Here is a 22,760-nt window from a genome sequence, read left to right as displayed (position 1 = left end):
AAACTGAAAAGTAAAATCACAGCACTCTAGAAGTTTGCACAGGATGCTATATGTTCTCAGAAAAAGAGAGATGTCATCTCGTTTGGAGGTTGTAGGGAATATGCCCTTTGTAGAGGCATAATGTATCACAGCTGTATCTTGAAAGATTACTTGGAGTGAGCTAGGAAGAGAAACGCATGAAAGTTGTTCTGGAACGAGGAAATGACAGCTAACTAGCATGAGGAGCACAAGGCAAGAACTGTAATTGTGCCTGCATTGTGGGAGCAGAGACTGTCCTGGATGAGGATGGTAAGGTGGAAGAATAAACAGAGAAGCCTTGAAAATCAAGGAAAAAAAATTTTGAGAACAAGGTTAACAGCAAGCAACGAGTGAGATAAGGCCTGAAAAATGTCCACAGTTTGGCAGCTAGAACAGGATTGATGTGTTCAGGGAAGTGATGAGCATCAAGCCAGATTGCAGTGAGTTAAGACTGAATGGGAGATGAGCTAGTGAAGACAGGCGAGCAACTCCTCCAGAACGTTTGGCTAGAGAAGGAAAAAAAAAAACAAGGACAGCAACAGGTTTTTTCAGAAAGACACACAGGTTTGAACACGTTCAAATGCTGAGAGAAAACAACCAGTGAAGAAGGAAGAGGCAAATGGAGAACAAAACCACTGAGTAAGGACTTCCCAGCCAGAAAGGTGTGCAAATCCAGGATCCTGGTGAGGAATTCAGTTTGGGGTATCAGAAGCAAAGAAAGGTAGGTGTGAATACAGATAAAAGGGTGGGGATTGGTAGGAATCAGATTTTCTGTGTGACATCTATTTTCTTTATAGAGTAGGAGATACAGCAATGTGCTGAGATGGAGGGATAGAAGGTAAGGGACTTCAGGTGACGGACTTTGGAAACAGTTTCTCTAAAGAACGAGGTGCAGGCTAGGCACACATGTAAAGGCTGCCTGGTAGTGCCAGGGCTCGTTTGTGGGCAGGTCCGTGAGGCTGTGGGATACCAGTGAGCTCAGACACCAGAGGATCTCCAGCACCTCTCATCTCCGCAAAGCTAACAGTGGGAGCACTAAGACTGGAGTTTTCTGGGCAAGATACAGATGATAAAAGAGCAAGGGAAGGTTTCAGTGGCAGGCCATGTTTTCCAGCCTGGGTGGGGACTGACAAAGTCACATTGGACAAGTTCAGGGCCTAGAAGTCTGATCAGGAATACTGGAAAAAAAGTAACACAAAGGCTAACTGGAAAGGATATTGCCATCAGGGTGGTTGGGAAATAGTATTCTCAGATACATAGTTACGGTCTCAGAATGTGTCGGGGACTAAGGCTAACATCCCCCAAATTCTCCAAGTCCACTGTTGTGACTCCATAGAAGTTGAATGTTAGTTAACATAATGATGAGTGTACATACATGTTATTTTTCATTTCCCAAGCAAATAAACTAATGGAAGATACGTAATACTGACACCTTCAAATAATTTTTAACTGACAAAAGCTTGAAAGAGAGAGAGAAAGTGTGCGTATGTGTGTGTATGCCCTTAACACACGGTGAGGGGCCTATTGGTATAGGTTCTCCATTATGAATCTCTTCTACAAATTAAGCCCTCATTTGATGGTGGAATTTTCTTACTGGGTAGGACAAGTTCACACACTCCTTAAAAGATATCTAGAATCTCTTACTCATTATAATCTTTATTACCTGTTTTTATTTCTGAAGGTGACTGAATAAGGGAGTACTTTTTGGGCCTATAGCCACATAATCTGGTTTGATTGTCTTCATCCAACACTTCTGCTGCAATTTAGACTCAGGGTCTTCGAGGAAGTCATCTTGCCTGGTGTACCTTTACAGAAAGCCAGAGTGACAAGGTGGTTGTCCTAATGTCACACTGGTCATTACCAGGATGACTAGACCTAACACCCAAGTTATTCAGCTCTTTGTCCCACTGTCCCACATCCCCAAGTAGAAGCTCCAGAAGTAATACATGCCATTACCCTCTTCCTGAACCTAACCATGCCCTCCATTTGGAGACAAGGATCACTAAATAGCAAGTGCAAAGTCTCCATTTATCTGGGCATCACTGACTGTCCCAGCATCCCACAGGCACACAAGAGCAACACAGCAGGGGCCTGACAGTGATGCAGGGCTTAGCCAGGGCTATGACGGAGAGCCCTGCCCTGGACAGGCCTGACCTCCAGTGCCTGAGCTGCTCAGTGGAGTGGGAGCATCCTTCCCATTAGGTGGTGGGCACTCCCATCCTCCGAGTCTCTGGCTGCACTCCTGCAGTGCGTTCTTATGCAGGACCCAGTCCTGTTCAGCAACCGTAGAAGGGGCTTGTGCTGGGCATTTCCCAGGCTGGGTCCCCCATAACTCCTGTCATTTCCATGGTATAAATCACAAACTAGGCTTTTTTCCTCTGCTTGTCCTGACCACAGCCTAGTGAGGTCTGAGCAAGAAGATTCCAGTTCAGGGTGTGGAAAAGCAGGGAATGGGGCCCAAGGCAGCTTTGCAGGGAGTGATCTTGGAGAAGGAAGGAGGCTCCCTCACAGGTAGACACCTGCTGCCAGTCCAACTCCAGAACCTCTTTATTGACTCTCAAACTTCAGGAAGAAAGCAAGAAGCCATCTGCAGCCTTGAAGCAGCCTTATCACAAAATGTATTTCATAGCAAAGCTTGGGAAAAAATTGAAGGGGCAAACATGACAATTAAGCAGATGTAATCAAAGCAGGTTCAATCCAAACTTGATCTCAGAGGCCTGTTTAGGGTTCTAACAGTTAGTTTAGGTAACTAACACCCTCTGTTGATTAGTCCCATGAACAAAGTTGTGTTTTGCTTCTTAAAAGACTGCGTTTATGGATGTGACAGAGCAGAAGTAGAGATGAACTGGGTTGCGGTACTCAGGCACATGATGCTAGATGTTGCTGGGCCATCTAACCCAACCCTGCTGTGAACTGACCTTGGGAAAGATGGGCCACATTTGTTAGCATGCAGATTCAGTTACTCTAACACAGAGTTTATGCGAACAGTCATCAGAGGCACCCTTTAAGGGTGCCATCCATTTTGGGGGGGCCTCCCTCTATGCAGGGCATGCCTATGTGCCCACATGCACATACCCACCCCCATTCCTGGATACTTCCCTCCTCCCCAGCTGCAGTTCTAGGCCCACTGTTTTCCCACACATCATTTGCTACTATTAATAGCTCAAGTTGGTGAACAATTACTGTTTCAAATATAAATTATTGAGAAGTTAAGGTTATTCCCTATAATAACATCATTCTGACTCGCATTCTGGTAACGTTTTCATAAGAGATGGGTAGAGGGGTGGTGCTAAATAGTATACCAGGAAGGTCACACAGGCCTGGTCATACTTGTGAGCATGAGGTCTGTGCAAATGTCATCCATAACAAAAACTACCAGGGAGAAAAGGCTCAGCACTTCCTTCCACACGATAGGAAGTCAGACTTTTAATTTGGGAATTGTTTTAAATCTAACAATCAGTTTAAAAATAAAATAACGACAGATACCATCTCTAGCTTCAAGAGATGCTAGAAAGCCCTCCCATCCTTTAAAGGGATGGAAACTTAAATTCAGTGATGCATAAGGATAAGACAGTAGGCTTGTTACCACCACATCCACATCTTTGCAGGCTAATTCTTCCACGAAGCACAGGATCTTTGCAGCTCCCATCTGTAGCAGAAGCAGAAGCACCAGCAGCCCCGTGGAGCCAAAACTGGTGTGTCCCTCCTGTATGCAGGATGCTTGGTAAGGATTAGCTCTTTTGAGTCTCATGATAATCCCTTAAGGTAGATGGTATGATTATTCCCATTTTACAGATGAAGACACTGCAGTTCAGGAAGCGTAAATAATTTGCCCAGGGTCCCAGAGTCAATTAAGTCACACAGCAGGGATCCACAGCCAGACAGCACCATGCTGAAGCCCATGTCCATAAACACTGCTCTGCTCTGTCTTCCCAAGGACAAGGAGACCAGAAATGAAAGCCAGGCCAACTTCTTGAATGGGGTTCTGTTAGCCTGGAAGGACCCTCCTGTGCTCTTCCACTTACTAGAATCCTACACATGCTCTAAGGCTTTGTCTCCACTCCTCTGTTTGTGACTCACTTGTCTCGTCAGAGCTAACGCTCCTCTGTCCTCCTCCAGCACCTTTACTGTACACCTCTACTGTAGCCCTCATGGTTGCCATGTGTTATATTAAGCTTTTGCCTGTCTGCACAAGGAACTTCCTCCTTTTGCCTCTGGAGTCATGCACAAATCTGCAGGTAGGGCAGAGCCATCCTGAAAGATACCTGAAAGACAGAACTGCACTCTCACTTAGCACCCTACATCCCAGCCCCATGTTTTGGGCACAGTGTTTTGCACAAAGCAGGTGCTTGGTGTGTGTTTATAGAGACACAGAGGGGTTAGGGGAGAATATGGCTTTCAGGTAAAACAGAGCAGACTGAAACCTCAGCACCTTCACTGTCTAGCTGTGTGACAAGTTATTTACTCCATATGAGCCTCTGTATTTACATCTGTGAGAATGGAGGTAATATGCGGTGTCAGATGACTGTTGATAAACTTGAATGAGATCTTGTACGGCCTCAAGCTGCCAGCACCTTTTATACTATTTTTGCATTATTTTCAATGAACCCTGAAGCTAAACCCTGAATGCCCATTTATAGCTCCCAAAAGGAGCTGCATAATGGGAAATCACTTTGTTTGCTCTAATTTTAACTATCTAATGTAGCTGTATAAAATATAATTACATATAATACTATTACATAAAAATGAGTATGTGTAATTAATATGATTCTAAATTATATTTATACATAAATATATATATAAAGTATAAAAATTTATATATAAAGTATAAAATTATAATATAATTTTAATCATAATTAAGCTTAATTATAATTAAAATTATAATATAATAGAAATATATAAAGTATAAAATTATGTAAAGTATATAAATTTATATATATAAAGTATAAAATTGTAATACATACATGTATAATTATGCTATACAAAAACATCGTGTTTTCTCTGTTTATCACTCTTAATGGTTTTGCCTGAGAAATTAACTTTCCTTATGACAGCAATCATGAGCTCTGCTTTATTTACTTGTTAAGGCATGAAAACCCTGCACAAGTCCCTGACTCTTGGTTGAAATGTTTTAGTTATAAGGGTGGCTCTGTGCCTTAGTAGCTTCATATGTAAATGGAAAGGCTTAAATTAGATAATATTTAAGGACTCTTCAAGTTCTAACATTCTAAGAGTCTAAGATTCTATAAAGTGAAATTAAATTAAATCTTAATTGACATGGACTAAAAATATAACGATATCTATTTTTGAATCTACTGGTTTTATACTTTTCAGAAAACTTTACTAATTTCATTTACTCTCTTTCAATGACCCTGAAGAGGCCCTATTATTACTCCCATTTTACAGAGAAGAAAGTTGAGGCTCAGACAGTAAAGTGCCTTACTAGTGACCACAAAAGTATTAGTGGCAGAGCTGGAGTTCCAAGTTCTAACTCACCCTCTGTTCCACATTTTATACCCAAAGTGCCTCTGGTACTAGACCCTCAAACTGAGGACTGAAATATGGTAGGTCTTGAAACACTCTTAAGAGAGAAAGTCTTGGGCCCTGAGGAGCATTTTCTCCATCTGTGGAAACAGTCTGAAATCCCTTCCGAATCAGGTTGGTGGGGTGGGAGGGCTGGGAGGAGTTGGTGGTGACACCAGCAGCAGTCCTTATCTGATTCAGAAGGCAGTCTACTATGCTTACTGCAGGCAGCGGTTTCATGGCTTCCCGGTCAGTCCTGAGTGGCACAGCAACGATTTGGTTGGTGGCTCAGGGGAGGGCAACACCCGTGGGCTGCTTTCCTAGTAACACTAGTCTCTGGGGGCTAAATTTCTCTGGGAATGTGTACAGACATGTCTTCTCAATTCTTCAGTTCTCATTTCCAAATTGGTGGGCTTCCATCAGTCATCTTTTGGGGAATTGCAAAAACCAGAATTTAAAAGGTTGTTAGTGAAATTGAATTTGAGTCCAATCTGATTTCACTGTATTAGCTCTGTTGACTGGTGCTTGACCAAAGGGCAATTTTCCAAGTTGTATCTCACACTCAAGTACTTAAACATTCTATTCAGTGCAGAAATAGCCTGTAGTTGGCTTCTTCCTGCCTTTTCATGCTCTCGTCCTGACACTAGATGCACCCTTAAGCTCAGTATCTTATATCTCCTTGTTCTTAAACTGTTGACAGTAAATATCCCTTACCCTCCAATCCAGAAAATCCCGAAGATTGATTTACGTTCTTTACAATAAACAAATAGGGAACTGCCAAACAACCAACCTGGCACCCATGATTATGCCTACAAACAAGTGAGCAGGTCTTGTCAACCAGATCAGGGGCACAGCAATTTGCACGTGGGAAAGCACACACACACACACACACACACACACACCACACAGGCCTGGAATGAGCAGTTACAGATACAGGCTGTTGTGTACACACAGGCACACCCAGGAAGAACACAACAGGGACCCTTTAGCTCACCTGCTGACCTTTAAAATATAAGCTCCCTCTTCCCACTCGAAAGCTGGCAATAAATATAGTCAGTGTAAACAGGCCCCTTAGGAGTCAAGGAAACATTCGGGTCTGGTTTTGCCAGCAAAACCATGTTGTAAAACAGCTCAGGCAGTAAATTCCCAGTCTGGCTGGCTGGGGCTAGTTTTATTCCTGAAAAAAAAAATTTCACAGTGGCCCTATCTCCCTGAAGTTGGTAAACATCAGAGTCTGCTATCAGATGATCTAAAGAAATTATAGTGCTTCTGGAAGGCCAGCTCACTTCTGGGCAGTGTTCCAAAGCAAGGGTTTTTCCAAACCCACCTCTGAGGGCTTCCTCTGATTTCCCAGCAACGGTGCTGGCTTCCTGGGCTACTCGGCTCTCTGCGGCCACCCACTGCCCCTGCATGTCTTCCGTTCTCCGCCAGGCCTGAAAGAGATCCTCGCGGCTTCGTGCCCCACCCGCCTCATTAGTCTTGTCTTCATCCAGCTTCCACAAGTTCCTTCTGTGAATCTGCAGTCTGCTAGAAATAGTGTAAAGATACTCCTCCTCATAACTATCTTGATTTTCCATTTTCTTTTATTTATAATTCTAAATCTCTTTCTTTTGATATCAAATGCTCCTGAATATTTCAAAATCTTTTTCCCTGGGCTTCTCTTAGAGCTGGTCAATAGTTCCAAACGACTGGTTTTTCACAAACAGAACAAAGTCTCTCTATCTGAACTTCTTGCAATTCAGAGCTCTCTCTCCACCTCATTTTCAACTTCATCAAAGCCCTCCTGTTTTTCCTAGGTGCTTGTTTTGTCCTTACTTCTGCCTTATTAAAATTATTAACCTGAGAGTCCCTTTCCTCCGGGGTGGGGGAGGGGGCTTTCCTGCTGTTCCAAGGTTACCCCAGACACCTGTCATCAGATACACAAAATTTCATCAATTTGCACCTGTGGCTGCCCGACATCAATTGCTCCACGACTACAGGGAATCAAAATGTTGAAGCTGGAATTCTCTCTCACTAGGGCCCAGTGGCACTTGCCAGATGTGAACAGGGAAAACAATAAACAGTGCCAATCAAGGAGCCTGGGAGGAAAAGAAGGAAGAGGCATGTGCTCAGGGTGGCCTGCTACAGTCTGATTTGACCTAGATGCCATACCTGGGAAATAGGGGTGCTACTGAAATAACCAGTTCCTTACTCCAATACAGCTCCTTATGGGCAATGGTTCCAAACTACAGGCCAGTCCCACAAATGCAGGACCTCTGACAGATTGGCGAAGACAACATTTCTGTGCAGCTACAGGTCTCTGGTCAGCTGGATATCGGATTAGCAAATATGTATATATTTAGCAATGGTTTGCCTGTAGCACTACACTACACTACTGAGAGGGATTCAAACTTAAGTCCAATTCTCCTTTCTCAGCAGATAAGCATCCTCATTTCTCACGACTCACCCCAAATACCAGTTTGAACAAGTAAACCCACTTTGGCGCAATTTCTGTTGTGAGGATCAAGAAGTTATTTTTTAAAGTCAGTTTAACAAGGTATTCAACATCCTAAACCATCAATAGGAAACGTCCAGGGAAGATAATGTCACCTGGTTCACCAAAAGAAGTGTTTGCTACTGATAGACCAGCAGCTGAGATTTTCATCCCAGGAAAGATAAAGCTTGGCTTGATCCAGATCAACCCTAAATATACAAATTTGTTAAAGTTCACCAAGGTTACAAACTCTGACATGACTCAAATATGACAGCTTCGAGGACCAGGGGTAATTATCCTGGTTGTGAAGAAGGCTCTAAGAGTCAACAGGGCCAAGGTTCTGTTCTGCGCCCCAGGGTGACCCAGCACCTAACACATAACTGACCCTCAACAAATAACGGTGGGCATTTATTATAAACATTATAAAGTTACTTTCTAATAAAATATTCCGAGATATGTAAAATCACTTTGTAAATAACAAGTTTAATATCATCCATGCACCTGTGACCTCTTAAGCTACTATCACCTTTTATAGAAAGACCTTATATAAAAGAACTTAGCAGAGTACCTGGCACATGATAAGACCTCAATAAATATTTGTCTTCATACTCTATTTTTTCCCTGAGGAAAATGATCCTTTTAATGTATGTAAGAAATTCTCCTGGTCTAATCTCCTGTGTAAGATCTTTCATAAGGTTGGTCTTCACATCTGTTCAGAAAGCTATCTCCTTTCCTCTCATACCAGAGATGACAATTGAGATAGTTTGAACTTGATCTTTGTTTAAGTTCAGAGGTAGAAGACACCAAACTCAAATGCTTCCGTGGGCCAGGCAGGTGATAAAATGAATCAGGGTAGAGTAGAACAGTGGAAAGGAGGGGGAGCCTGTGGTGGATTCAAGAATATATTCTTGATCTAGGATATTCCAGTGTGTGTGTGTGTGTATGTGTGTGTGTGTGTGTGTATGTGTTTGTTTGACAATACTGTACTATCAAATACATCATAATACAAAGCCTACTCCTCTACTCTAAGCTCCTGTAATACTAAAATTGTTGCAGTTCCCTGAAAAAGCCTTGATGGCTTCTGTGGGCCCTTACACTAACAGTGCTTTCTGCTTGGACATTTTGTCATTCACTGGGCATTCACCAGGCCAACTTGCATTTGTCCTCTGAGATTTGTCTCTGTTGCCACTTGCTTTAATTCGCAAGGCTGAGTAGAAGCCTCTGTGAGGTGCTCCTAGACCACTTGCTGGTTTGCTTGTACTATCTGCCACCTATCATACCATATGCTCCTTGAAGGCAAAGGTTTACCTTTTTGATCACAGTACTTGACACAGAGTAGATGTTGAATAAATATTAGTGGAATGTATGCATTCATGCAACAACAAATGAATAAATGAGGGTGGCCCCTATTCTCATTATACAATCTAATCCCATCCTATTTATGGGTGTAAGATAAAGTGAAAAAAGTAAAAGATGAATAATGAGTAAAAGTTCACTCATCCACTTAGGAACACAGCAAAAGTGGGAAAGGAATGGGGAAATATTCCTTGGAAAAGCTGACTTCAACTCAGAAATATCAGAGCAATAGGATAAGATGTGTTTGCATCTGAAGGAAGCCACTATTCATAGTCTCAAACTGTCAGGACTGCTGGAAAACTGCCCAACAGTTAGAAGATGCCACGTGGATCTTGGAATCCAAACACCCATGTGTCTTTGTAAAGGCATTGGCTCCATCTGGCCATTTCAATAAAAAGTACATTATTTCTTAAATTCAATTATCATTCCAATACATACAGAAAGAGGAGTAGCCCTTCAGCGTCAGCATGAAGGGAGAAAACGTTTGTGTACTTTAACAGCAACAACTCTACCACTTGTATAGCTGGTGATCAAAAGAAATAATAAATAATTAGCACTGTCAATGCCAGCTTTCTCTGCAGAAAAGACGATCTGTTTTAGTTACAAAATAGTATATATTAAATGATCCCAGATTATGCCAGGGGATAGGAATGGATACTATCTAGATCTGTTGCCACCTGCCTGTGTGTCCATCCATCTGTATTTCTGTGCATTGGAATGTTATTCTGGATCCTCCTCATTCAAACAGCCCAAGCTGAAAGGCAAAAGCTCAGGAGCTTATTTTTAACAGAGACAAGCTGTCAACGTAATAAAACTCCCACTGTGGCTTGGGTGACCCTTTATTTTCAAATTAAATAGTAATAGATTTCTCAGTTTTCGTTATCTCCCTCCCTGGTTAAGAGGCATATTTTCATCTGAAACTTCTCCCTAACTCAGGGTACAGCTCCCTTCCCCTCTACTCTGGGTCATGTGAGGCTGGCACACTTTTCAGTTGACACCACCAGGAAAACACTGAGAATGAGGAGACCATTTAAGGAAGAAGACATTATTAATTGGTTACATCATGAAGCTAACTGGTCACTTTATTGAGCTGTTTGCCTCAGTTCCTGGGATATCTGAGTTGGGAGGTGGTGGGATAAAGGTGATGGGAGGAATGAATTATTTCTAGTTCTTGGGGACATGGGGGAATGCTTTCCCTCCCACTCTCTGCTGCTCACGACATCTGACAAATTTGTAGTTTTTTTTTAGTTAACAGAGAGCCAGAGAACAGATACAGACACTGGGATCAATGGAACAAAATAGAAAGTCCAGAAATAGACTCACACAAACACAGCCGTTTGATCTTTGACAAAGTATAAACACGATACAGTGGAGGAAAGATATTCCTTTTAACTGATAGGTTTTGGAATAATTGGACACCCACAGGAAAAGAAATAAACCTTGATAAAAAGCTCATACTTTAAATAAAAATTAACTCAAAATGGATCATAGATCTAAATGAAAAACATAAAACTATAAAGGTTTCAGAAGAAACAGAGGAAAAATCCTTGTGACCTGGGGTTGGGCAGTTCTTAGAAATGACACCAAACAATGATCCATAAAAGAAAAAAGATGGTAAGTTAAACTTCATCAGATTTTATACATTTTGTTCTTCCAAAAATACTGTCATGAGAATGAAGAATCAAGATATGGACTAGGAGAATATATTTTAAAACTACATATCCAATGAAGGATTTGTATCCAAAATATACAAAGAACTCTCAAACTCAACAATAAGAAAACAAATAACACAATTTAAAAATGGGTAAAGTGTTGAAAAGAAACCTCATCAAAGAGGATAGAAGGATGACAGATAAGCACTTGGAAACTTGGTCAATATCATTAGCCATCAGAAAAAGGCAAATTAAAAACAGGGTGAGATACCATTACTTGCATACTTATTTGAATGGCTAAAATTTTTAAAAATACTGATAATATAAAGTGTTAAAATAGTTATTTTTTAAAATACTGATAATACAAGCATATGATACAACTAGAACTTTCATAAATTTCTGATGGGAATGTAAATGGTACAGCCACTCTGGAAAATGCCTTGGTAACTTCTTATGAAGTCAACTATTTGACCCCCAGCAATCCACTCCTATGTATATAGCCCAGAGAAATGAAAACTTTGTTTACATAAAAACTTGTACATGATTGTTCATGATAGTTAAATTTGTGATAGTTGAAAGTGAGACACCACCTGAGAGCCCTTCAACAGGTGAATGGATAAACCAACTGGTACATCTTACAAAGGAACAAACTGTTGAGACACTGAACTTAGATGGATCTTAAAGACATTATGCCCGGGACAGAACCCAGTTTCAAAAGGTTGTATATAGTATGATTCCATTTATTTGGCATTTGCAAAAATTGTCAATACAGGCCAAGCTGTAACAGTGGAGAACAGATCAGAGGTTGCCAGGGATTTGGGGTGAGGTGAGGGTGTGACTAGAAAGGCAAAGCATGAGGGAGCTTTTGATGGTGAATTTGTCGTGTGTCTTGATTTGGGGGTTTTCATGAAGCAATACGTGTGCTAAAATTCAGAACTTTTGCCTCCCCTAAAAAAGTCACCATAGATAATTTTTAAATTTTTTGTGGTCTGCCTATTGATCCTTCCTCCTGCTCTCCAATAAATTCCAGCAAAACTACTGCTCTTTTCTGTCTCCATAGATCTGCATTTTCCTGAATGTCATATAGTTAGAATCCCACAATATGTAGTCTTTTCAGATTGCTTCTTTCACATAATGATATGCATTTAAGGCCCCTCCATGTCTTTTCATAACTAGATAGCCCATTTCTGTTCAGCGCTGAATAATAATTCATTCTCTGGATGTACTACAGTTCATTTATCCATCACCTACTGAGGACATATTCATTGCTCCTAAGTTCAGGCAAATATGAATAGAGCTGCTACAAACATCCAGTTACAGGTTTTTGTGTGGATATATATTTTCAATTCTTTTGGGTAAATACTAAAGAGGGGGATTGCTGAATCTTATAGAAAGGGTATGTTTAGTGTTGCAAGAAACCACTACACTGTCTTCTGAAGTGGCTGTGCCACTCCCACCAGCAATGGCAGGAAGTTCCTGCCACCTCACATCCTCTCCAGCTTTTGTCAGTGTTCAGATTTGGGCTTCTCTCATGGATGTGTAGTGGCATCTCGTTGTTTTCATTTGCAATTTCCTGATGACATATGAGATGGAACATCATCTCATATGCTTATTTGTTATCTATATGATAGTGATGAGGTGTCTGTAAGGTCTTTGGCCTATTTTTTTAATTGGGCTTTTGTTTTCTTATTGTTGGTTTTAAGAAGTTTTATACAAATTCTTTGTATATTTTGGATAAATAGTCCTTTTTCAGATGTGTCTTTTGTAAGTATTTTCTCCCAGTCCATGGCTTGTCTTCTCATTCATTTGATATCATCTTTGCAAAGCAGAAGTTTTTACTTTTAATTAAGTTCAACTTATCCATTAGTTCCTTTGGATTGTTTCTTTGGTGTTATATTTAAAAAGTCCAAGGTCACCTAGGTTTTCTCATATGTTATCTTCTAAGAGTTTTATAGGTTGTTTTACATTTATGTGTCTGATCCATTCTGACTTAGTTTTTATGAAGGAGGTAAGATCTCTGTCTAGATTCTTTTTTTTTTTTTGCTTGTCAATGTCCAGTTGTCCCAGCATCATTTGTTGAAGAGACTGCCTCTGATCAATTGTGTTGCCTTTGCTCCTTTGTCAGAGATTAGCTGCCTATATTTATGGGGGCCTATTTCTAGGCTCTCCATTTTTGATCGGTTTGTCTCTTCTTTTGCTGACACCATCTGTCTTGATTACTATAGCTCTATAGTAAGACTCATGTATTGTCAGTCCTCCAACTTTGTTCTTCTCTTTAAATATTGTGTTAATTATTCTGGGTCTTTTGCCTCTCCATATAAACTTTGGAATTAGTTTCTCAATATCCATAAAATGACTTGCTGGGATTGGGCTTGCATTTAATCAAGTTGGAAAGAACTGATATCTTGACAATATTGAGTCTTCCTAACTCACGGAATATCTCTGCATTATTAGTTTTTTAATTTTGTTAATCAGAGTTTTATAGTTTTCCTCATATGGGTTTCTTGTAGACAACATATAGTTGGGCCTTGTTTTTAGATCTATACTGACAGTCTTTTATTCGGTGAATTAATGTTTAAACCATTGATTTTTAAAGTGATTATTGATAGTTGGATTCATATCTACCATATTTTTTACTGTTTTTTATTTGTTGCCCTTGATCTGTGTTCCTATTTTTGTCTTCCACTCTTTTTCTGCCTTTTGTAGTTTTAATTAAGCATTTTATGTGTTTCCATTTTCTCTTCTCTAAGCATAACAGTTAAACTTATATTTAAAAGTTTTAGTGGTTGAAATGGAGTTTATAAATTTATAAGTAGTCCATTTTATAGACTTCATGGGTGGTGTTGAGTACATTTTAATAACAAAATAATCCTAATTCCTTCTTTCCATGCCTTTATCCCTCCTTCATTGCTATCATTTCATTTCATTTATATATAAGCATAATAAGTACCCTCCCCCAAAAGAGATATAAGCATAAATCCTCAAATACATTGTTGCTATTATTTTGAACGAACTGAACTATTTTCTGTTACATCAAATAATAAGAGCAATAAAGGTTTTATTTTACCTTCACTCATTCCTTCTTCAGTGTTCCTCTTTATGTAGTTCCATGTTTCTAATATTATTTTCCTTCTCTAAAGAACTTTTTTTCACATTTCTTGTAAAACAAGTCTACTGGCTACGTGTTCTCTCAATTTTTGTATGAGAAAGTCTTTCTTTTTCCTTCACTTTTGAAGGATAATTTCACAGTATTCAGGGGTGGTGTTTCTTACACTCGACACTTTAAATTTTTCAGTTTATCTTCTTGCATCACTTCTGAGAAGTCAGATATAATTCTTATCTTTGTTCATCTATAGGTAGGTAATTTTTCATTCTTGCAGGATTTTGTTATTAATTTCTGTAATTTGAGTAAGATATGCCTAGGTTTACTTTTTTTGGCATTTATTCTTCTTAGTGTTCTCTAAGCTTTCTGGATCTGTGGCATGGTATCTACTATTTGGGGAAATTCTCAGTCATTGTTTCAAGTATTTCTTCTGTGTATTTCTCTTTTCTTTTGTTATTTTCATTATGTGTATGTTACACCTTTTTTAGTTACCCCACGGTCTTTAGATACTTGGTTCTGTTTATTACAATATTTCTTCTCTTTGCTTTTCAGTTTTGGAGGTTTCTATTGACAGAACTTTTAGTTCAGATTCTTTCCTCAGCCACGTCCAGTCTAGTAATAAGCCCATCAAAGGCATTCTTCATTTCTGTTTCAGCAGTTTTTATCTCAAGCATTCTTTGTTGTTCTTAGATATTCCTTCTCTTTGCCCATCTCTTCCTGCATGCTGTCCACTTTATCCACCACAGCCTTTTAGCATATTAATCATACTTGTAAATTATAATTATTGAAATGCTCATGATGATTTTGACCTTTAAAAGGAGACAGCTAACAAGTCAGGTTTAAATAACTAATTCCAATATTATCAGTGGAAGGTCAGGAGGGTAATTCTGGAAATGTAGATGTTCTAGTAATGCCATGGACAATGGTCTTTCTGAATGATATATTTTAATAAACAGGTGTTCTGGAAAACTTTAACAGTATGTTGGAGAAAGGAGGAGTGGGGAGGAAAAATACACAATGAAGTTAACAGTTGTTCTTTTTTGATAGGGGAATCATTATATCTTTTCCTTTGGTGAACTTGTTTATATATTTTCTACAATAAATATATGCTATTTACAATAAAAAAGGTAGAAATGTTAAAATGCTATTTAAAATATAATAAAATGAACTCATTTCTTGATGCTTCTTTTATATTTGCTTTCCAGTCTTGCAAACATTATTCTGCATAATTAGAAAACAGACCCGATCCTATAACATAAATGTTCAAAAGCAGGAAAATACTATTAGCACAACTGTGAAATAGATATTCCTGTGTGTTGGCTCTCTTTATAAGATGTATCATGCTGAGGCAGAAAAGATAGAAAAAGCAACAAAAATATATGTAGGTCAGAGACAGTAAGAGAACATTCATATATCATTCTGTGGTACATATCTATCTTCTCAAGGTAGCTACACAACTTCAAGGGCAAGCATTTGACAGAAATACTTGAAAGTACACGGAGAAATTTTAAAAGAACCTCCTCAGACAGTAACAAACTCATTGCCTCTCTGCTTGGCACGAGCCCTGTGCTGGGTGCCAAAAATGCGAAGATCCAATTGATTTCATAGGTTGTTCGTTTAGGTAGAGGGAGAGAGGCCCGAAGTTTAAAGACTATTATCAGCCTGTACTGATGGGTCAAGTCCCAGCAGGTCCAGACAGGAGCGGCTGCAGGGAAGCCTGGGAGGAAAGGCTGAGTGCACACTCAGGAGGTAAGTGCTCAGATAGGTGGGCGGGGCAAACTAGGGTAGGGATAACAGCTGGAAACAGGCATGGAAATACAGTCAGCTACTATGGTCAGGGCAGTCTACCTGTGGGATAACTACAAAAGGTGTAGCATACACACAATGAGAATATCAAAAGAAACAGAGAGAAATACACAGAAGAAATAGTTGAAACAATAAGGACTGAGTATTTTCCCAAATGAATAGTAAATACCACACTACAGATCCAGAAAACTTAGAGAACACCAAGAAGAATAAATGCAAAAAAATAAAAAATGAACCTAGGCATATCATAGTCAAATTACAGAAATCATACCTGGAGGATGTCAGATTTCTTCAGAGAGAGTTACACATGTCCTCATTTCAAGGTTAAGGTGTCTGGATTTAAGGGCATTGGAGAGCCTTTGAAGGGTTTTGAGCAATATGATAACACAGCAGAAATTGCTCTTTAAAGTGATTTACTTTGCAGCTAGCTGTCTGTGAGATTATCCATATCTACTAGCCTGTCAGCCTTGTAGGCAGAGACTGATTCTGGTTCACTGCTGTCTTGGGATTCAGGACTGATCCCAGCCACTTTAATACCTTTGCACAAACTAGAGCAGGCATCCATCCCCTCTGGGCAGACCCAGTCCTAAAAGCCAATGCTTGGTGAGCCAGCCACACCAGTGTGAGAAAGATTTTCCAGGAGAAGCAGCCCACACGAAGGCTCATGGTTTGGTAAGGAGAGCACATGAGATTTCAGCTCTACCTGTCCCTCACTCAGGCTTCCTCGTGTAATACACCACCTGAATAATGGTAGGTGGAGACCCTGAGGACTAGTAGGGTCTAGCAGGGAACTAGTTCAGAGGTGATCAGATTAGACAGTGAACTAAGGTAATGGCAGTGGAGTTAGAAAGGAGAGGAGAGGTAGGTCTGGGAGACACACTCTCCCACACTTTAACTGGAATGGCTGCTCCAAGGCATCCTGGGTATTTTCTGCCACAAGCACAGGACTATCTAACAATTTGCTCCATTCAGCTTGTCGATGATGCTTCTGCTAAAAAAAATTCTGTTTTAAAAATTTATTGTCCTAAGGCCTTGTTTCTTCATAGATTGACCCCAGTTTCTTCCATTACCACTGGATGGATGGTGTTTAAGCATGACAATTTACCCTAGGAAGCTTTGTTCTTTTGAGTTGTATATGCTTATGAATACCTGTCTTCATGTTATCTTAGAAAGAAGCTTTGAAAGACGCTGAACAAATTGTTGACAATAATATCCTTGTGGTGAAAAGGAAATGGTGGGGGTGGGAAGTCATTTCTCTTACAGGTTATCCACAAAGACCACTTTCATTAAAGTGAGGTTCATTAAATCTCAGAGCACTCAATGTCTACTGTCCCCAAAACACTTGTTTCTCTTGTGGCATTTCTGGTTGCTCCATGTCTGTCTCTTTCATTAGCACTTTCCTCTTCCACTGAACATCTCTTTGCTAGAGTTCCTTCGGGCTTGGTCTTGGATTTTATCTTCCACTCACTTTACACACACCATTTAGTAGTTTTCTCTCTTCCTATGGTTTCAAGCACCCTGGCTGCCATGACTCTTCCCGATGACCTCCAGCCCATACCTCTCTTCCAAACAGCAGGCCTTATAATATCTTGACAACTGGGAATCTCGTTTTAGATATCTTAAAGATTTCTCAAAATCAACAAACCTAATTGATTAGTTTTTGTTTTCTATCATAAAATTAATATATTCTTACTACTAGTGGATACATTAGCAATATGAAAAGAAAAAAAAATCTCTGCATCACCACTACATTTGCATATACATACCATTTAGGTTTTCTTTTTGTTGTTTCTTTTTATAAAAATTGGATAATATTAAATAAACTTTCTCTGCATCTCACTCCCTAACTATAGTGTAGAAATTCCTACCCCACCCCACCATATTTACTGCTATAGACAGAATTCATTCTTTGGCTATATAATAGTCCAGAGTATAAATGTGCCACAATTTACTCCATTTCTGATGGGCATTTCCTTTGTTTCAAAGTTTCTGCTTTTGAAACAAACAATGCTGCAAGTCATCTATATTTTTTGATCATCTAGAATGGCTTAAATAATATAACAAAGGTCTTTTCTCCAAAGCTTATGCCATAGATTTACTTATAATGTTTCTTTATGAGTATTTTCATCTCTTTCATATTAAACTCTTAATATTTCTCTAAAATCTGCTCTTTATCCACTTTTAAGGGGATCAGAAAAAGGAACCACCATCATCCCCAAATTAAAGTCATCTTTGACTAATTCTTAGCCTTCACCTCCCACATCCAATCTTCCATTCAATCCTGTGTGCCCCTAAAAGAGCCCTTAGGCCCATCCATCCATCCTCTTGACTGTCATTACCACTGCTACTCTACATTGTCATCATATCTTTCCTGGACTATTGCAATTCCTTCTAAATTATCCCTCTACTTCCTCACTTGCTCCTCTCTGCACCATTTCCACACTGAAGTGAGAACTCTTTTTTTCTAAAAGGAGAGAAAAAAAATTATATTACATATAGACATATGGGAGTCCCACAAAGATATGAGACTCCTGGGGTTTAAAATTCCACTGGATCATATCACTCTCCCACTCAAAACTCTTAAACAGAATTGCATTATTATGGTAAATTCCAAAGTCCATTTTTTGCCTACAGCCCTGTGTAACCTGATTCCTGCCTACTTTTCAACTCTCAGCTTTTACTACTCTTCTCCCCACAATCCCACAAAGTTTTAGCCCCAGTAACTTATTTTTTCTCTAAAAGCATCAAGCTAGAAAGGGTGGCTTAATAAATGGTGCTATAAAAACTGGCTCCTCATCTGAAGACAATTAAGTTTTCTTTACCTCACACCATATTTTTAATGTAAAATAAGTCCATATTTAAAAAACCATTTTAAGAGAATATATGTATAATGTAAGAATTGGGTTAAGAAACCCAGAAGATATAGAAGAAAAGTTGGGTATATTTGATAACACAAACATTACAACTGATTATGTCAATAAAAGGTACCATAAAAAACTAAAAAGTTAAACAATAGCTTGGGATAAAACATTTATGACAAATGAAGAAATAAGGTCACTATATGTGTCAACAAAGAGCTCTTACAAATAATAAGTGAAAGACAAATATCCAAATAGAAAATACAGGCAAAGGACAGTAGAAGAATCTTTTCCTCCCTCCCCTCTTCTTTCTCTCTTTCTCATTCACAAATCACCACCAACAAATCAAATTGACCTAAAAAATGGGAAAGATGTTCAGCTCACCTTGCACTGTGAGAAATACAAAATAAAGTAATGAATTGAAGAAGTAATATCACTTTTTACTTATCTGACTGGCAAGTGTTAAAAAGAGTAGGAAATCCTGTTGCTGGTAAGGATTCGAAGAAATGGTACTTCAGAAATATTGCTGGTATAACTGAATTATTATTCCTTTTTGGAAAGTAATCTGGCTATCTACCCAAATTTAAAAAAATATATTCTAGAAATCTCACCCTTGGGGATCCAAACCAAAGAACTAATCATATATAAGACTATCAGATACTAGTAATAATGATGCTATCTTTAATAATAATAGCTAATAATGCATGCAAGAGAGATAAATATTGATCATCAAAAAAATAGCTACCATATTAAGTACATTTTACATGCCAGGTACTATTTAAAATGTTTTACGAATATTAAGCTGCTTTATCTACAAGACAGCCCAATGAGATGAGTACTATTATTATTTCCATTTTACAAATAAGCTGGAAAATGTAAGTACAAGGATGTTAATTACAGCATTATTTATAATGCAGAGAAAGGGATTGGCAATGGTGGAATACCTGAATAAAAGTGGGACCATCTATATTACACAATAGTGTGCAACTATTTAAAAGAATGATTAGGATTAGTGGTTCTCAGCCCTGCCTATACATAGGATCATCTGGGGAACTGTTGAAAAACACAGATGCTTGGGCCCCACCCCAAGCCAATTAAATCACTTTCTGGGGGCCAATTAGGGTACGGGTCATTGAGTTACATATTTGTCAGTTAACAAGGAGGGCTGTCCATAACAAATTACTAAGCATGCCTAGAAGGATACATACTATAATTCCAGTCTTGAAAACAGTGACATACAAAACACCCACTTGGTGTGTGTATGTGTGTCTCTATATCTGTGTACTACAAATATAGTCTGAAGATAGAGGTACACACAATATAGATGTAGACATAATACATAAATTACATACTGTTATAACTTTTCCATATTATTATAATATGCATACATAATATACATATTAATATATCATTACATATATCTGATATATGATTATTTCTTTGGTATATTTATATAAATAATATAATTTGTAGTAATGTGGAAAAGATATAATAATATATAGTATATATTTATATTTCCATATAGTAACATGGAAAGAGTATCACATGTAAAACACAAAAAAGTATGGAAATGTACATATGGTTTTTATTAGTTAATAAATGGGGTACAAATCACTCAGCCTATATTCTCATAATAGTTATCTCAAGAAGGTGAGATTTCAGGTAATTTTTTAAATTCTTTCTGGTGTAAAATATATTTTCTATAAGTTTGCATCATTTATATAATCATAAAAAACTGTTATCTTCTTTTTTCTTTACAGTATGTTTTGCTTATGGCTTTAGCACTCACAGCCCATCACCCTCTGCTGGGACAACATTCCTTTGACTCTTGGCCTGGTTAACTCTTCTTTATTCTCGAATCGTTAACTTACATGTCAGTTCCTCAGAATTCCCTGGGGATGGATTTCTTCTCTCTGTCACACTCAGTCCTGCCCCACTGTCCTTTACTTTCAGAGCACTTGTCATAGTTTGAAATTATTAGAGTGGCTATTAGACCAATGTCTGTCCCCTCCTCGAGAGTAGAAGCCACAAGACGCCAGGCCCAGGTCTGCTTGGATCCCTGCTGAGTTCTCGGTGCCTGGCCCATGGCAGGGCAGCCGTTTCTGTATTTAATAACTTTCCACATGTTTCTACCTTGTGCTTTAATGAGATTTTGTGCTCTCTGATGTCTGGGACGGTGTCTTACACCTCCTGGTGTTCTCCTGAGTGCTCAGCAGGTTTCTGGCTAATTTGGTATGTTGATAACACTTGGCTCCCTCAGGAGTGTTAGCATTTTTCCTTACACCAAACCCACTGCTGCTGTCAGTAAAAGGTAAATCGGGAGAAAAGTCCCAACCATCCAAGAGTTTTCAGACTATCCTTATATGGTCATTAGTTGCCAAGTAAATTACAGGTCCTTTTTAGTAGGCTTCTCCCTTCCCCACCCCACAGTGGTGGAGTTTACTGACCCTCTTGTTATGAACTGAATTATGTCTACCCCCAAATTCATATGTTGAATTCCTAACCCACAGAATCTCTCAATACGACTGTATTTGGAGTGAGGGACTTGAAGGAAAAAAATAAACCGAGGCCGAGTGGGGCCTTAATTCAGTCAGACTGGCATCCTTATAAAAGAGGAAGAGACACCAGCACGAGTGTGCACAGAGGTAAGGTCATGTGAAGACACAATGAAGAGGGTGGCCCTGCGCGGGCCAGCAGGATGGACCTCAGGGGACGCCAAATCTGCCGACACCACAATCTTGACTACTAGCTCTTGGGACTATGAGAAGTCACATCTCATGGTTTTAAGCCTCCCAGTGTGCGGCACTCTGTGATCACCACCAAGCAGATAAGACACTCAACTGGGTTTCCCAGGGCTAGACAGAGACCTCATAGTGGTCCCACCTTTTGTTGCACTCCCTGCCACCCGTCAACCAATTGCCCAGGAGAGTGCAACAACCTTTTAACTTGTGTCTTCTGAAGGGTGAGTTTCTTGCTTTTGTGGAGCATATTTCTGCTAGTCTTTCCATGTCTACGGGAAGCTGGGGACAGCTCTCTCTCTCTCCTCTCTGGCTCAGCAGTTTCAATCCTGGGACCATAGGAAGCTTACTATTATCATAACCTTGACTCCCGCTTTCTTTTTTTATTTTTATTAAGGTATCACTGATATACAATCTTATCAAAGTTTCACAAGAAAAATAATGTCATTGCTACATTCACCCATATTATCGAGTTCCCCCCAGTACCTCACTGCAGTCACTGTCCATCAGTGCAGCAAGATGCCAGAGTCACTACTTGTCTTCCCCGTGACACCACATATACCATATGTGCCAAACATAATACCCCTCAATCCCCTTCTCCCTCCCTCCCCACCCGCCCTTCCCCTGCCCTCCCCTTTGTTAACTGCTAGTCCCTTCTTGGAGTCTATGAGTCTCCTGCTATTTTGTTCCTTCAGTTTTGCTTTGTTGTTACACTCCACAAATGAGGGAATGATTCCTCTTTCTTATTTTTCTTCAGGAGGTCTAGTAGTTACTCCAAATGAGTCTCCTGATGATGTCTTGATTACATAGTATTCTTAATTAGGCATCCAAATCAGAATTCTACTAAAGTAAAATCTTTCTTCCAGGGGACACCCTCTCCTACCTCTGCAAAAGGTAAAAACTCTCAAGTGCAAGCTGGGGTATCCTCACTGAAAGGAACTCTCAGAAACCACAGTATTTGTTCTTCAAGCACAATTAAGGACACCAAATGCCAAGGAAAAAGTGGCTTCCTGCAACTGGTTTATGGAAGCTAATATCTACAATCAACGTTGAGAAAATAAGTTCAGCTCTTTGTTTGGGGCAGGTGCTCCTTCAGTGAAAGTGATCACGGCCAAACCACCCAAACAGAACAATAACAACAGTAAGAAAGACTAGAAATGAATGAAGTTTGATACCTAAATATCAATGAGTTTTTATTATAATAATTTCATTAAAAAAATCTTGTGGAACAAA

The 22,760-nt window shown here is 39.3% G+C and overlaps 1 long non-coding RNA gene across 2 annotated transcripts; it reads left to right on the top strand.

Moving 5' to 3' along the window:
• The first annotated feature begins 587 nt into the window (after positions 1-587).
• LOC140848953 (uncharacterized) lies at positions 588-22,760 on the top strand. 2 transcript variants are annotated; one of them, XR_012130287.1, is made up of 4 exons: positions 588-739; positions 3,627-3,742; positions 21,300-21,434; positions 22,394-22,760. It is a non-coding gene; the product is annotated as an uncharacterized lncRNA (long non-coding RNA). The 2 variants fall into 2 exon arrangements; XR_012130288.1 differs by lacking the exon at positions 3,627-3,742 and having other exon boundaries at positions 589-739.

The sequence above is a fragment of the Manis javanica genome, chromosome 4, assembly GCF_040802235.1.
Source record: "Manis javanica isolate MJ-LG chromosome 4, MJ_LKY, whole genome shotgun sequence".
Classification (NCBI taxonomy): Eukaryota; Metazoa; Chordata; class Mammalia; order Pholidota; family Manidae; genus Manis; species Manis javanica.
Note: the sequence above shows the minus strand (reverse complement) of the source record. Positions and strands in the feature narration are given on the sequence as shown.